This window comes from Leptidea sinapis, chromosome 2 (genome assembly GCF_905404315.1).
Source record: "Leptidea sinapis chromosome 2, ilLepSina1.1, whole genome shotgun sequence".
NCBI classification, from domain to species: domain Eukaryota; kingdom Metazoa; phylum Arthropoda; class Insecta; order Lepidoptera; family Pieridae; genus Leptidea; species Leptidea sinapis.
Genome location: NC_066266.1, coordinates 13,287,394 through 13,303,159, shown reverse-complemented (window position 1 = coordinate 13,303,159; position 15,766 = coordinate 13,287,394). Strand labels below are relative to the sequence as shown.

Sequence of the window (15,766 nt, the reverse complement as noted above, 5' to 3'; positions counted from 1 at the left end):
AATATAAACATGTTAGCAGTAACCTACCACCCTTTTATAGGGGCTTAAAGCATACATGAGCGTAAAACATCTCATGTAATCTGCTCACATATTTAATGTGCGTGATTTTTACCGTCAAAGTAATTTCAAAGATGTAAAATAAACTCAACGTTAGTAATTAATAATTTTATTTTGCACGTTTATATTATTTGATATTGTTTATTTTAATTAAAGAGGAGTACGAACATGGGTCACCTGTGATAGTAAGTGTTCACCTCCGCTCACATAATCTTTAAACACCAGAGCAATCACAGGAGTGTTGCCGGCCTTTTAAAAAGTATACTCGCTTTTTTTGAAGGACCCATGTCGTAACGCCCTGGAAACACTGCAAAAGGAAGCTTCCGTAGTTTTGTTGTACGTGGGAGAAAGTTCATTGAAAACTGCAATGTGGAGGAACGCCACACATCCAGATGGTGAGATCCTTGTTTGTAGCGTCTCATTTCATTTCTTCTCAACTTTACAAATCTGTGGTGGTCACAAGAAATTAATTGATAATTCAGAATTGTTATAAAAATCAATTAATTTCAAACAATATTACTTTCAGTAAGTGATTTCATAACTTTGGATAAAACTATTTGATTTTGTACATCTTATATCTCAAATGTGTCAAAATGACGAGCTGCTCAGAATTATGGCTACAATAAAGTATCCTGAGCGGCACTCAAAGTAATATGCAAGGCGTATCACACCGCATCTCGTGAACGTATTGATAGTCTCGTCCCTGTTTCACAAAAAAAATCTCTCGAAGGTGATATCAATATATTTGCCTTAGTAAACAATGTACACATTAACAATAATTGTAACTATAACGGTCCTCATTTTATAATCGATTTCATTATAAGTGAATATTGTTACGTTCGTTGATTAGAAATTGTTCAAAGATGGCCGCGGCTATAGTCTTACTATTGTGTGGAGTTATTCCCATGACCACAGTGAAAGGATACACCGCACCAGTGCATTATTTTCTAATCTATTCGCATGTTAAGCTGATATAAGTATCTTTATTTCACGTCGATTAAAACATCGTACTTTGATCACTTATACGTCTAGATAGACTATGACAGCTGTGAAAACGTCGAAAAAATAGACTATAGGGTATGTTCCGATATGCACTGGGAGCACTGCACACTGTAGAAAAATTCGTTCCGTTATGGACTGGCAGTATACTGCCGCAGTACCCTAGGGAAATATATGACGTCATAAATCGCCACCATATTCTACTGTGAGCAGTGGCGTTTTCGAGGTAAAGTACTCGCAGTACTTTGATCACGTGATCAGTCAAAACCACTCGAGTGCCTAACGTTTTTTAAACAGTACCTACAGTTTAATCCCAAATATTTTTAATTAGACAGTACTTCAACAACAGTTGTTTAATGAACTAGAAAACTTTAATACACTCATTTGAATGCTGCGTCGAAAAATGCGGCTGACAGTATACGTTATTGCGTTCCGTTTTAAATAGTAACCAGTATAACTAGCTATAAAGGAACGGCTTCACAGTATACTAAGTTGACGTCACAATGTACAGTGATCGCAGTGCATATCGGAACATACCCTTAGAACTAACCTCTGTTTTGAGCAATTCACGCACACTAACAGATGTCAAAGAAATCGCGGGCGTAAGACATAGCTTGTCAGCTTGTCATAGATTGTCGAGTAAGATAAGAGTTTATTTCAAATCCAATTCAAATATAAAGCCTCTTTCATTCACAATTCTAATATTAAAATAAATACTAAAGGAAAAGGTCTCTTAGTCTTTACTGAACAAATTGCGTTGGGCAACTAATCTATGTTCAAACCTGAAGCCGTATATTTCAGGTTTGTTTGTAGTAATTAATGACGTAAGTCTAAGTTAAGAAATATTCCTACCAAATTTCAAGTCACTGGGCCTTATGGTTCCAGATACATCGTGATCGATCGAAATCTCTGATGGATTTACTTTTACCCCAGCTTTTGTCCATACCATATTTTTATCGATTGTCAGTTTCAATTATGAAAGAGTACTAGTAAGCATTGATTTACTACCTATTTAAAATAATACTACAAATAAAAATGGAGAAGGAGGAATCAGTAAAGTACAGATCAACTGACAGACTTGCAATACAAGAGGAATCAAAGGTCAGTCTGAAGCTTTGAAATAGCTGTTAGTCAACTCGTTGGTCCGTTGGGAATTATAAGAGAAAAATATGCAACCAATTTTCATAAAAACGATATGCGCAAAACCTTAGCATATTCACGAAACAACCACAATGCCGAGTTAAAACAAACAAAAAATTGGCGTCAAAACATACTTCAGGCTTTCAAAAAATCTTTTCTAATTAATACCATCAGCGATATTGAGCGTTCGCGCGACGCCTCTCAAAATCTCAAAGAAGCAATGACACCAGCTTTTGCATAAATAAAAAAAGGAATTAACGTTAAAAAGTCGAAAAAATGACATCCACTTCGAGTTAATGATACGATACGGCGGGAGACGTGAAACAAAGAATTGGGAAATCGTCACACCGTAGCGTATTGGGAGTTGCTGCGAATACATTAGGGAGCAGTCATTTCTTTATCACATTATATTTACAACAGAATTATCAAATCAATTACTCCTAATTTCAAGAGAAATTATTAAGATTTAAAAATAGGAGGCCATTTTAACTTTATTGTAAAGAAGCTTAATATTCTTAATAAATTATAGAGACAACATTTTTTTAAATTAATTAATTTAATTAGCGAACCGATACAATTTAGGTATCTTCAAGCCTAGAGCAAACCTTAAAGGCCGGCAAGGAATCTCTTGTGTTTTTCCATGAGCGGTTGCTTGACCACTTCCAGAAAAACTTCTTTCCCGCTTTCCTCTTATATAAATAAACTTAACTTTTTATCTTCTGTTAAAATTAAAAAAAAACATATGCTCGATGTTAAAGTATACGATCGGCTGCAAATCATTGTTCCATTCTTTTATTTACAGATGCGATGGTAAAATTTCCTCATTCGCCCTACTAGGGCTTAATAAAAAATCTTATCCAATCAAAGATAATGTATATAGAACAGGGATAGCTACATAATATTAATTAAGATATGAAATTATATATGCATCTAGCAAAGTTGTTTCCGAACAGGTTCCAGACGATAATAACACCTCGGTGTAACAGCAGCTCACAACAAAACTTGAAGGTTCGAGACTTGAGACCGTCGCATCTAGAGATGTCTCGATTTTTTCTCTATTTTCGATCCGTTTTCCTCGAGTTTTCCCACAAAACCTCACGCTTGGCTTCCTCTACAACCTTTAACAGCGGAGCTTTGTGATTATTTTTTTAGCTTTTTATTACGGCTTTAGAGTCGAACACGTCAACGTCGCATACATAATATGATGCTATATGCAAAACCTACCCATTACCCGTATTAATTTCCCCCTTTTATTGGTACATCTTCATATATTTAGGCTGTATTAAATAACGCGTTTTACACGTAAGTAGCTGCACTGGTAAGAATTAAATAAGGTATTTTACATCTAAGTAGCTGCACTCTGTACAATTTAGCTCATAAAATAATAGGTATTATAATAAACTTAATTAATATTTCAATACAGACTAGCCTAGAACAATAAAATGACGCAAATTTGCACCAGAAAATGCTATAATACATCTGAAAAGATCGCGAAAAAATACTAAGATAAACAGAAAAATATTTTTAAAAACCTTTTTTATGGAACAAGAGAATAAGCGACATGGTTTGGGTTATCTGATATTAATATGAACGGTTGCCACCTTATATTCTGCAACATTTGAACAACAACAAGACCGTTGATGGCCTTTTAGAAATGTATTAGCTTTTTTTGAACGTATCGATGTCGAATGATCCTGAAAACACTCAACATTCATTATCATTTGATAGTTTTTATTATGAAATGAAATGAAAGAGGAGGACAAACGAGCCCACATTCTCTTGCAACACCAGAGAAAACATCGCAGCGTTGCCAGCCTTATAAAAAGGTGCAACGCTTTTTTTGAAAATTCCGTTTAAGGTATCGTTTTTGTTATTGTTATTTTGGCGCGTTAGAGAAAAAAGAGAATAAGTAAGAAATCAGAGTGAATTTGTACGATGCGCGCGCACACCGTCACGCGAACTCAACACCCTGACATTAGTCGATGAATTGTGTCATATTTCACCTCCGATAAGCCACTGTAACTCAAGCGACACGAAGCCGGTTGGCGCCTCTTTCGCCACGTACCAATGCGTTTCGGTTTTCGAACTCGACTCAAATTCGAGTTTATTCAACGCTGTGTAGTAATTCTCTTGTGATTCCTCTGGTGTTATAAAACAATATGTTAAGTATAATTCTTATTTAAAAAAATCGAAATAAAGTATACTTATCATAATCCTTTTTTCTTTTCCTTCATTAGTACCGAACTGCTTTCCACTCTTAAAAATTTTCAAAAATATTTGAGAACGTGCCACTTCATTATCCGAGACCGCACCTCATTTCCAATGCTCCCTTCTAACTTTGTTTTACTTTTTCCATTATAATCTCTTTTTCTCTGTCTTTTTTTTCAACGTCTCGGTTGATTGCTCCGTCGCTTACAAGTGGGCAACCGTACAATAGAATGATATTTTCTTTTTCCCGTATCTAAGAACCCCATCATAGGGGAGAAGGAATATTTAAATGAGTCAGGTATTCAATGCTTTGAAATTATGGATATGTTGCTGCATTTAAATTTTGCATTTCAGCCAAGACAGAATTTTTAATCGAAGGTTTCTGTATTAATTTTGGATTTGGCATCCATACCTTGTTATTTCATCTAATCTTTGAATGTATTCGTTTAATCTTTTATCATTAAACTTATGATGAAAACAAGAAATTCAGTATTAATGTCGATATTTTTATAATGAAAAGTTCTTTATGTATTTTGGTTATTGTTCCTTTGAGGACAATGAATTTGCGTTACCGTCAAGTCTAAAGAGACTAAAGTATACCATATATTATTAAATGAAAATGAAAGTGATTACCGAACGTTTTAGATTGTTTAACAATGACTTAAGTTCAGTCATTCAAATATTATTCATAAATGTTTTTTTTCATAAGAAACATGGTAATAAAGTAATATTCTACCATTAAACTTATTATTTAATAGCCTGAAGCCGGTCACTCCATTCCCGATCTGGTGGTATCATTAAGAAAGCCATTTATGTCATAGTAACCTTTACAACATAAATGTTTATTAACAATTCTTTTGAATATCGTAATACATTTGTTTTGAACATTTTCTGGGATCTTGTTGTAAAAGCATATACACCGCTCCACAAAAGACTTACTAACTTGACTTAGCCGAGAAGTAGGCATTATAAGTTGATGTTTGTTCCTGGTGTTAACATTATGGTTACGACAGTTTCTAGTAAATTCACTTCTGTGCCTATGTACGTACATTACATTATCAAGAATGTATTAAAAAGCAGCTGTCAAGACGTTTATTTCTTTTAAATTTGCTCTTAATCATTATTTAGGACCTAGTTTATAAATAACTCGAATAGCTCTCTTCTGCAGCACAAATATTGTATTATTATCGGCAGCCTTACCCCATAGCAATATACCATAGGACATAAAACTATGGAAATACTAAAGTATACTAGTCGCGCCGTTCGGCAGTGGGAGATTCCTTTGCACAGGATGCCGGCTAGATTATGGGTACCACAACGACGCCTATTTCTGCCGTGAAGTAGTAATGTGTAAACATTAAATTCGCTCTGAAGGGCGCCGTAGCTAGTGAAATTACCGGGCAAATGAGACTTAACATCTTATGTCTCAAGGTGACGAGCGCAAATGTAGAGTCGCTCAGAATTTTTGGGCTGTTCAAGAATCCTAGGCGGCATTGCATTGTAATCGGCTGAACGTCCTGCTCGTCTCATCCCGTATATTTATTTAAAAAAACACAATGAAACCGAACCGTTTTTGAAGAGATTGATACTATATATGACTAATGACGAAAAGTGAATCACGTACGAAAAGAACGTCCTAAAAGATAATGGTCATTGATCGGTCAGGCATGTGTATGGTTGGGTTGGAAGGGCATTATTGGTTCTGAACTTTTACTGACTAGCAGAACCGTCTATTCGGATCTAACATCTGATGAGAAGAAGAAGAAGTTGACAGAAAGAGGCTGGAATTGATCAATAGAAATGGTGTTGTCTTCTACTACAAAAACGTCAGACTACACACATCTTTAGCCAGTCAGCAAAAATAAATAGAGTTTGACTGGGAGGTTTTAATACATCCACCATAATTAAAGACCTGCCTTTGCACCTCGAGAATTCCACGTGTTTCGTTAACTGTTCAGGACTAAAACTTCTTATCGTTAACAGTCTTACAAAGTCCCAAAATTTCTACAAAAACGGGATTATGTCAGGCTTTGCCCAACAGTGGACGTCCTCCGGCTGAAGTGATGCTCTTGATAGAAATAATTCAAGGCGAGATTTGCAATGATTTAAATATGGCATTAATGTATATTATGTCAGTTGTCTAACCGGTCTGATAATAGACATACTTAATATTCTTAATGACTATACAATAAATACAAGAAACAGACTAATCAGAGACGGCTAAACTAATGACCAGTAAAAATTGTCAAAATATCTTCTAGCCGTCTAGCCTTATAATATCACTATACGGTACCCGTGACATTACAATGTCACTAAAACGGCAAATATAATAAAAAATAATGACTATACAATAAATACAAGAAACAGACTAACCAGAGACGGCTAAACTATACGACCAGTAAATATTGTCAAAATATCTTCTAGCCGTCTAGCCTTATAATATCACTATAGTGTACCCGTGATATTACAATGTCACTAATACCAGGCCGTTAAATTGCAAGAAATGAAGTCAATTGACAATCTACCGTAAAATTATAATATCACTAGTGAAATTGTAATATTACGGCTTTGACAACATACCTGCGACATATGTACGACTCAATTTGCAAAATGGATTTTATAATAAAAGAATATAAATCTATGAGCACGATACAGGCAGATCATCTCACCAATTTACTTATGAATATTAACAAGTTCGCAAGAAATGGGGAGTGAGGTAAAAAAGGAAAAGCGGACACTGTTAACAAAAAGCCTACCCTCTAGTGATCCTTGAAAATGCGAAAATACATTTTGACGGATGACAAAACAGGAAAGTAATCCGAGACACGCTTTTTATATTTTCTGCGCGTTTAATATTTGAGAGTGTCCTTAGCATAATTCAACTTTGGGTTTATTTGGGTATTAATATTAAATGGATCTTACTTGTGGAAAAACTCCTGTTTGAAAATCGAACGAAAATTTGCCTTCATTTAGATGGAGGTTGATGAAAATCTCCTAAATCTTATATCTTTAAACGAGCAATTCTTGCATATAAATATATATTCTGAATCTCGGAAACAGGTCTAACGATTTTAATGAAACTTAGTATACAGGTGGTTTCGGGGTAAAAAATGTAGTTTTATCTGTGTTTTAATGAGAAAAAGCTACAATAAGATTAGAATACAAAGGTAAATTTTGCTACTATATACAAGACTATAATAGCTCAGATGGGACATTAGGTGATCCGGAAAGCAGAAGATCCCGGTTCGAATCCAGATGTCCTATTAGTTTTTTTTGTTCAAGTTTTGTACCTTCTTAAAAATCCGAGCAAGGCTCGGTCATCCATCTACTAATATATAAATATGCAACTCTCCTATAGGAAGAGAAGAATTGAATAAATAAATATTTAAGCAGTGTGTCATTCTTAAAGTGATATTCCTCACTTTTGGGACTAATTAAATTAAAATAAATTTGTAATCAAAATTTATGAACGATGTAAGACTCGAAACCGCCATCTCTCGGGTTTCGTTCAAGCTCACGAATGACGGTTGGCTCAGTTGGTATGAGCGCTCGGATGGAACCCGAGAGGTGTGGGTTCGAGTCCCGCAACCTTCATAAATCTTGGCACAAATTAAATTTGTAAAAGAAACAGAGACTCAATTTTGCTATTGGCAGTTACGTAATTCGATTCGTTCACCGCTCAAGATCCAATTAAAGATATACAATATTAAATAAATTAGTAAGTCAGCATGCATATGCTGAACTTATATCAGACTTTTTACCAAAATAAGGTTTTTTAAATAAAATTTGAGGACAAACGAGCGTACGGGTCACGTGTTGTTAAGTGATCACCGCCGCCCACAATCTCTTGCAGTTTGTCAAATTTGCAAAGTAAGTCGGAGAAAAAACGGTGAAATGAAAGCGTTTTATACAGGTATATTATATAAAGCTGCCTTAACGTTGAGAAACACATTTATTATGATTGTTTTGTAAAGGTATGTCATATGACAGCATTTGAAAAACCAAATAATATGGTTACACATATGCGGACGAAGTAAAGAGTTTGTATATCTAATATAAAAAAAATCTCGTGTCCCGGTGTTTGTTACCAAATTCCTACGAAATGGCTTAACCGATTTGTATGAAAATTTTTAAACACATCGGCCATCGGATAAGTCTGAGAATCGGCCAACATCTATTTTTCATATCCCTAAATAACAAGGGTATATTATATATACTCCTACACCCTATATATTTGATTTGACATTTTTTTTTATTTTAATTTCATTATGATTCAGTATTAAAAAATACATACAACTTCAAATTTTCATGGTAGGTCTGAGAATTGGTCGTATTTTTATACCCCAAAAACTTAATTATTGATTTTTAAAGTGAAACTTTTATTACATCGTCTCAAACTTTTTCGTCTGTGTGTTGCATGTCGCGTGACGGTCGGGCGGCGCCTATAGTTCGCATATTGGATGCAATTGCGTTCGGGTGGAAGAGTAAGTTCGAACCCCACACACTTGATAAAGGTTTTTTTATTTTATGAAAATGTAAAGCATTATATATAAATTTGTTTTTTTTTTCGATGCTGATTAATACCTATGTTATTTTGTGAAAAAAGTTTCACTTGCATCGTGTTTTCATAAAACCACACAATTGCTTTTTTTTATTACTTTTTATGGCAATACAATGTTTGCTGCGTCAGCTAGTTATATATAAAGTGTTGACAGACATGTGCGGAATTTACTCGCAATCGTTGATGCGCAGTTGCACAACTAAATAATCTAAATGTGGACGAACTGAGCTCTCCCACTGAGCTCGGGAACAAAACAATGATGCAACATCGTATATTTACTAATTCATACTTTACGAATAGCATACAAATTAAACATTTACATCAACACATACATATATCACCGCACACGCCAGCGAGTGCGAAGTCTCTTCAAACCTAGAGTCCATTGGACTAACAGATATATTAGATCGTTAGTGATCTTCTCTCCATCCAGCTTAGTGAGCAGGCGGTCTGAGGTTCGAGCCTCCTTCCGAGACGCCCCGCGCCTGTGAACTACATTTTCGGCCTCTAAGGCCCCCGCCCGGCTTCGCTGTAAAAGCCTTTAGGGCTATCAGCACAGAGGAGGTTTAGTCGGTAGGGGGTGTTACACCCGAGCCCGACATATGGGCCCCGTCTCGGGGCCTTCAATACGTAAATGTATTTTCCTCCTCTCGAAAAAAAAGCATATAAAATAAAGCAAAAAAAAAAAATTTGTAACTAGCTGCCCCGACAGACGTTGTTCTGTAGATATTAAAAAAGACTGTTTTATAGGATTTTGCCAATAATATTTCAAAACATCAAGAATTATTTCATAAAAAATGCTCCCTGTTAGTGTTTTAAAGAAATTGTTTGACAGCGGAACTGTAAACCGTGCGTCATTAAATTCTCTCATAGAAAATATTATGTCCATACAAAACAAATATTGAAAATAAAAATAACTATGTAAATAAAAACTATCCTATCTCTCAAGTTGCACCAAACTGCTCTCCATGAAGTAATCCCTATTAAAATCCGTTCATTAGTTTAGGAGTCCATCGCGGACAAACAACGTCACACGTAATTTATATATATTAAGATTAATGGTACGTTTGTTGCCAGTGATGATACATTATGGCACAGAAACATGGATTTTCCATGGTTCGACGAAATCCTATTAAAGTAATAAATAGTAGATAGTTATAAAAAAATGACTAAAATACACGCTTTTTATAGAAAACCGAAGTAAAAAAAAATATTTTTTTTTAATTAAAAATTTACATGAAATTCTGCCTTATAGACGATTAATGAAAATTATATAAATGAACAAAAATCTTACTTTGCAAATTGAAAAATGTAATTATTTTATCAAATAATATTGTCATCGGTCCTCGACAAAACTGAGAAGTTTGAACCGCGCGTTATCTGTAGGTACTTACATTAGTAACTTAAGTTTAACATAGTTAAATTTACTTAAAAAAAGTTAACTGTGTTTTGCTTTTCAGTTTTTTCGACGGATTAATTTTATTAAAGAATAGTTTCCTTTTAATTTCAACACAATACATAATATACAATTTTGTTTGTTGAAATACCTTTATATAGGTATCACGATATTATTCGAAACGTTCTTCTACAAATCGAAACAAACAAAAAATCGAATACATTTATCTCGATCATTTCTTCTTTATTATTCGTAACAAACGAAATGAATCGTTCTAATCCTAAGCACCTTCAATGAAATCCATCCAATACCGCGTAAATCTTCGCCCCCTAGCAATGTTTGTGGGGCAATTAATTTCCTACTAAATACTAAAATAAGTTTATTCCACTCTAAACATAAAACTTGAGCGCGATTCAGCTATCAAAGATTTGAGAGTATAATATGGATGCGGCATTTTGATGGATTATTTCAGTAAATTTAGTATTATTAAAACGTACCACCTTAATGAGACTATCTGATAACCGCGACATTGTCCGCGTACACATATGACTGAGAACGTAGTGCTTATAAAAATCATTGGTTCTTAAAACTTTAATAAATTTACATTAAACGATAAAATTTAGAAGACTTAATTGAATCGATCCGGTAGATTTACCACGATCTTATTTATATAGATTAAATTATATACTCTCGGCTTCATTTGCATTTCATTGCGACACCGCATTTATCACAGGGAATGTTCCGAAGAGCTGTTTCACCTGATTCCTATCGCCGAATTTCATCTTCGCACGACATGCCACAAATTAGGATACCATCTCATATTGCATGTGTGCGATCCTCCACTGTGCGCTTTTCAAGGAAGTTCTTTTTCTTCCACGTTCTACAATTCTGTGGAATGACCTTCCTTGTGCAGTGTTTCCGGGATGATACGACATGGGTTCCTTCAAAAACAGCGCGTACACCTTTCTTAAAGGCCGGCAACGCTCCTGTGATTCCTCTCGTGTTGCAAGAGAATGTGGGCAGCGGTGATCACTTTACACCAGGTGACCCGTACGCTCGTTTGTCCTCATCTTTCCATAAAAAAATACCAGAAGATCGCCTGCCGATCGACCATAGCAAAAGCCTTACTGTCGGTCGTTGATCAATTGGTGAGCTTCTAGGTATACCAAGAGCTGGCGGTTAATTATGCTCTCCATGATTTTGATTCTGAATCATTATAGATTACTGCAAAACATCTAAAAGAAACTAAATACCTTTATAACTACTGAACGACAGTTCTATTTTAGTTCGCAGTGACACAGATATGAATATGTTGAAGGGTATTCAAATGTTGGTACATTGCCAAGATGCGTACGCGCATATGCGTGTGAATAACACTTATTACAAGTACGATACGAGATTATAAAGTGGGACGACATAGATAATTGGCGGCATCAGATGCATTTCCTGATGCAATTTTCTGCCAAGTATAATACAGTAATAATCATATGCATTAATATAAAATAATAATTGAAATAAATATATATTTTTGAAGGTTTATATTAATCTTTGTAATGATGGTATTTCATACTCCCTGCCCATTAGAACGCAGTGCCTCTCAGGATTCTCGAAAAACCAAAACATTCTGAGCGGCTCAAGAATTGTTGTATGTAAAACTTCTAGTATCTTCTGATTATTAATTTAGTAATCATATGGTCGAACTTTTGAGCTACTTTTTTTTAGTATAATTGAGCGCAGAAATATACAGGGTATTTATGGATGTAGACATTCCTTCCTTGTGCGGTGTTTCCAGGAAGATACGATATTAGTACCATCAGAGAAAGCGCGCTGTGATTCCTCTGGTGTTGCAAGAGAATGTAGGCGGCGGTGATCACTTAACACCAGATGACCCAGGCACGCTCGGTTGTCCTTCTTTTCCATAAAAAAATAGGGAACGGTTTAAATAGGAAAGAGGAATTTTATGATCATATCGGGCGCTTCTTGTGGTCGCCATTCGAGCACTTTACTGCCCCAACGGCCATCTATCCTTCGAACTATGTGCCCTGCCCACTTCCACTTCAGTTTTGAAATCATTTGGGCTATGTCGATCACTTTAGTTCTTCTTTTAACCAATGATCTGGTCAAGATTGCCGGAATTCGTTGGATGAGGGCAGCGCAGGACCGATCGTCGTGGAGATCTTTGGGGAGGCCATTGTCCAGCAGTGGATCGGGATCGCTTATTGTAAAGTGATAGGTCGCACATACGAAAGCTTCCATAAACGGGAATATAAGTGTAGGAAGACAGGATAGTCTGATAGGTACATGGCAATTTGAAAAGATCTGTTTATTAGCCTGTATTAGTCGAGATGGGCTGCGGTGATCAAATACAATCTGAATCAGTTGACGTACTAAACGTTTACCTAACTAAATACGAAGTGCTTACACCGTTATAAATGTTAAGTTATATATTAAGTTACTTATTATAACTATTTCTTCTTCCGTTTTTAACTTAATAAAAAAATTTGAAAGAAAATCAGTCATATCCAGATATTTCTCCAGAAATAAACCAGTCATAGTAAAATTTGAACGTTACGCAGCTCCTGTTCAAAAGATTCATTTCCGCTTCAGCCAGCACTTTTTATTTTATTAGAGCATTAACGATATTATTGTACACCCCACTGCCTATACATTTGATTTCCCAGAAATTTTAAGATAAAACGCCTGATAATTTTGAATAGCAATCAATGAAACTGCCGCGCGGAGTATTTGCTATCACATTCTAAAAGGAGCTACATTTTGTGACTAAAACCATCTTGTTAGGTTAATTAAAAGTTAGTAGAACACGATAACTGATATATTAACGGGCACATCTATATGAAAGGAAAAGTGTTTATTCAATGTATTATTTTTATTATCTCGTATCTGTTAATTACGTTTTTAGGTCGGCTTCGTTAATTTTCATTTTGAGTCGTTCTCTCGTTATATGTAGCTGATACGAGCCCTGATACAAAGTTAACACTTTATCTTTGCACATTGCGGTTCAACGACTCACTTGTGAATCATTTGAGCGGGAACAAAGAGAGACGCGTGCGATTTTTAGAAAAATAACAAGTCGTTAAACATGGCCGACAATTATTATTCGCGTGTATTTTATTACTTATTGAATGTTCTTGCATGAAGACAATTTGTTACTTTATGGTTTTGTTTGATTTGATTTAATGATTTCTTATGGAAGTTGAGCACAAACGAGCGTACGGGTACCTGATGGTACCTGATCATCGAGAGAAATCCTAAGTGCCTTGGCGTTCATTGCATTTAGTGAGTATTCATATTCATATTATATAGATGAACACTCTTTTTTGATATTTGGTAGAGTTCTCGTGACAGGCATCGTCATGCTCGCTTAATGCCACTGCCTGTGGCGGCAACGTGTTGCGGGTCGTTCCCTTCTCTAAAATATGGTCGAGGGAGACGATGGCTGGTCCATGCGTCATGTTCGTGAACGGGCGCTACTTGTGGTGGCTGGATGATCCTATCACTGGGAAATCTGCTTCATGTTTTTTTCTGCTTCATTAAATTTATTGAGTATAATATTTTTTTTAAATAAAATGTTCGCATAATGCCTTTATTTTATTTACGGTATGTGTGGATTGATGCACCTACTGTATTGTAATATATGTAATAAGTATATATATACTCAATAACTCTTGTATTGTAATTACTAATTAACATTTTTTTTTCTTGACTTACTCATGTAAGGCATTTAGTATTTGACGTTTGAGTATTTTTGTTGCATCGCTTTGCATATATTGTAATTGAAATGATTTGTAAATTTAATTTAAAATATGAAATTGTAATACCGAATCTGTTTTGAAATCTTAGAGTTTCTTGCTCGTCCTTCTCTGAGAAAATCTGCTTTCCAAATAAGCTGTGTGAAAATAGGACATACGTGTAATATAATATTTTCTACCTTGCTGTATCTTCGTTAGAGATGTTCTTCCCTTTCGCATGCTTCATTTGTATATACGCTGGTATATTATAAATTAAATTTGAATTAAGAATAGAACAAACTATGTTAACTAACCTCATCAACCTCGATGGCGCCACCTGTCCCACCTTTATCCCTCCAGTGCTTCTCGTTAGTGGAAAAACTGAACGCTGTCTCCCTTCTGGGACTCAGCAGAACACCAGCTGGGGTCCTGGGACTTCCGTATCTGAATATCTCTATGTTAGTAGTGGAGAATGGATTGTTGCCAACATCCGAACGAGGAAGGAACACGTCGTCATCGAGATCCATCTCCAGCGGCAGAGTTAGTGGTGGAGAAGATGCTGATCTTCGGCTAGGAAGAAGCGCTTCAGAGGGCCGCGGTCTTTCGATGTCTGATTCGGAGAACGGGCGATCTGAAAGGAAATATGAAACTATATATATAAAAATGGATTGCTGTTCGTTAGTCTCGCTAAAACTCGAGAACGGCTGGACCGATTTGGCAAATTTAGGTCTTGAATTATTTGTGGAAGTCCAGGGAAGGTTTAAAAGGTGATAAATGCTGCTAAATTAAATAAAAACAACAAATTTGTTTTTCCTTTGACGTGTCCATACATAATTTCTATGAAAGAATTTATTGACGCACGGTTTGACAGTTCTGCTGTGAAACAATTTCATTACGACAGCAGGGTGCATATTTTACGAAGTAATTTTTGATGTTATGATATATTATTGACAAATTCATATAAAAACATTATTTTATTTATTATATAGACAGAACAACGACTGTTGGGTCGTTACTAAGCCTTTACTAATAATTATAAATTTTTAACCTTTTGTACGACTTCTCTTTATGTACATACTGTATCCGCCTGTATATGTAATTATATTAAGTATCCTTGGTACCTAAGACTTGTTTCATGTTAATGTATCACATGAAATTTTGGTTGTTGCTCATTTCTTTTTCTTGCAGCACCAGAGGAGCGTTGCCGGCCTTTAGGGGGTACCTTAAAAAAAGTGGTGGAATTCGGCGGTAGAAATCAGGTAAAGCAGCTCTTCGGGACACTGCCCGCTCATAAATAAAAAATAAGGGTTTAAAACGCGTGTAATTGTAAATGCATTTTTTACATAACATATATATAATATACATAATATATAATAATATTACTTTGTTTATATTTAAGTGGAAACTTTATTGGCTTGTGTAATATAGATTATGTGTTACAATGTGTATATAACTTAAGCTGTTTGTTACCAATAAATAAATAATGTATTTGATTTAAAGTAATATTTTTTATAATTTTTTTATTTAACCCGACATTTCGAGACCTTTGCAGAGCACGTTTACGGGGGACTGCGACTAACAGGAGTCGAAATGGTACTTGTAATAGTTGTCATTATCCATTTTGGCGCCATTTGTTGCCTCGGAGGTTGTATTTGC

The 15,766-nt window shown here is 35.3% G+C and overlaps 1 long non-coding RNA gene across 1 annotated transcript in view; it reads right to left on the bottom strand.

Moving 5' to 3' along the window:
- Nucleotides 1-15,766, bottom strand: part of LOC126972090 (uncharacterized) — a 158,577-nt gene that overhangs the window by 29,673 nt on the left and 113,138 nt on the right. The window contains exon 2 of the long non-coding RNA XR_007731046.1: nucleotides 14,425-14,741. This is a non-coding gene — a long non-coding RNA (uncharacterized LOC126972090). The remainder of the gene's footprint in view (nucleotides 1-14,424; nucleotides 14,742-15,766) is intronic.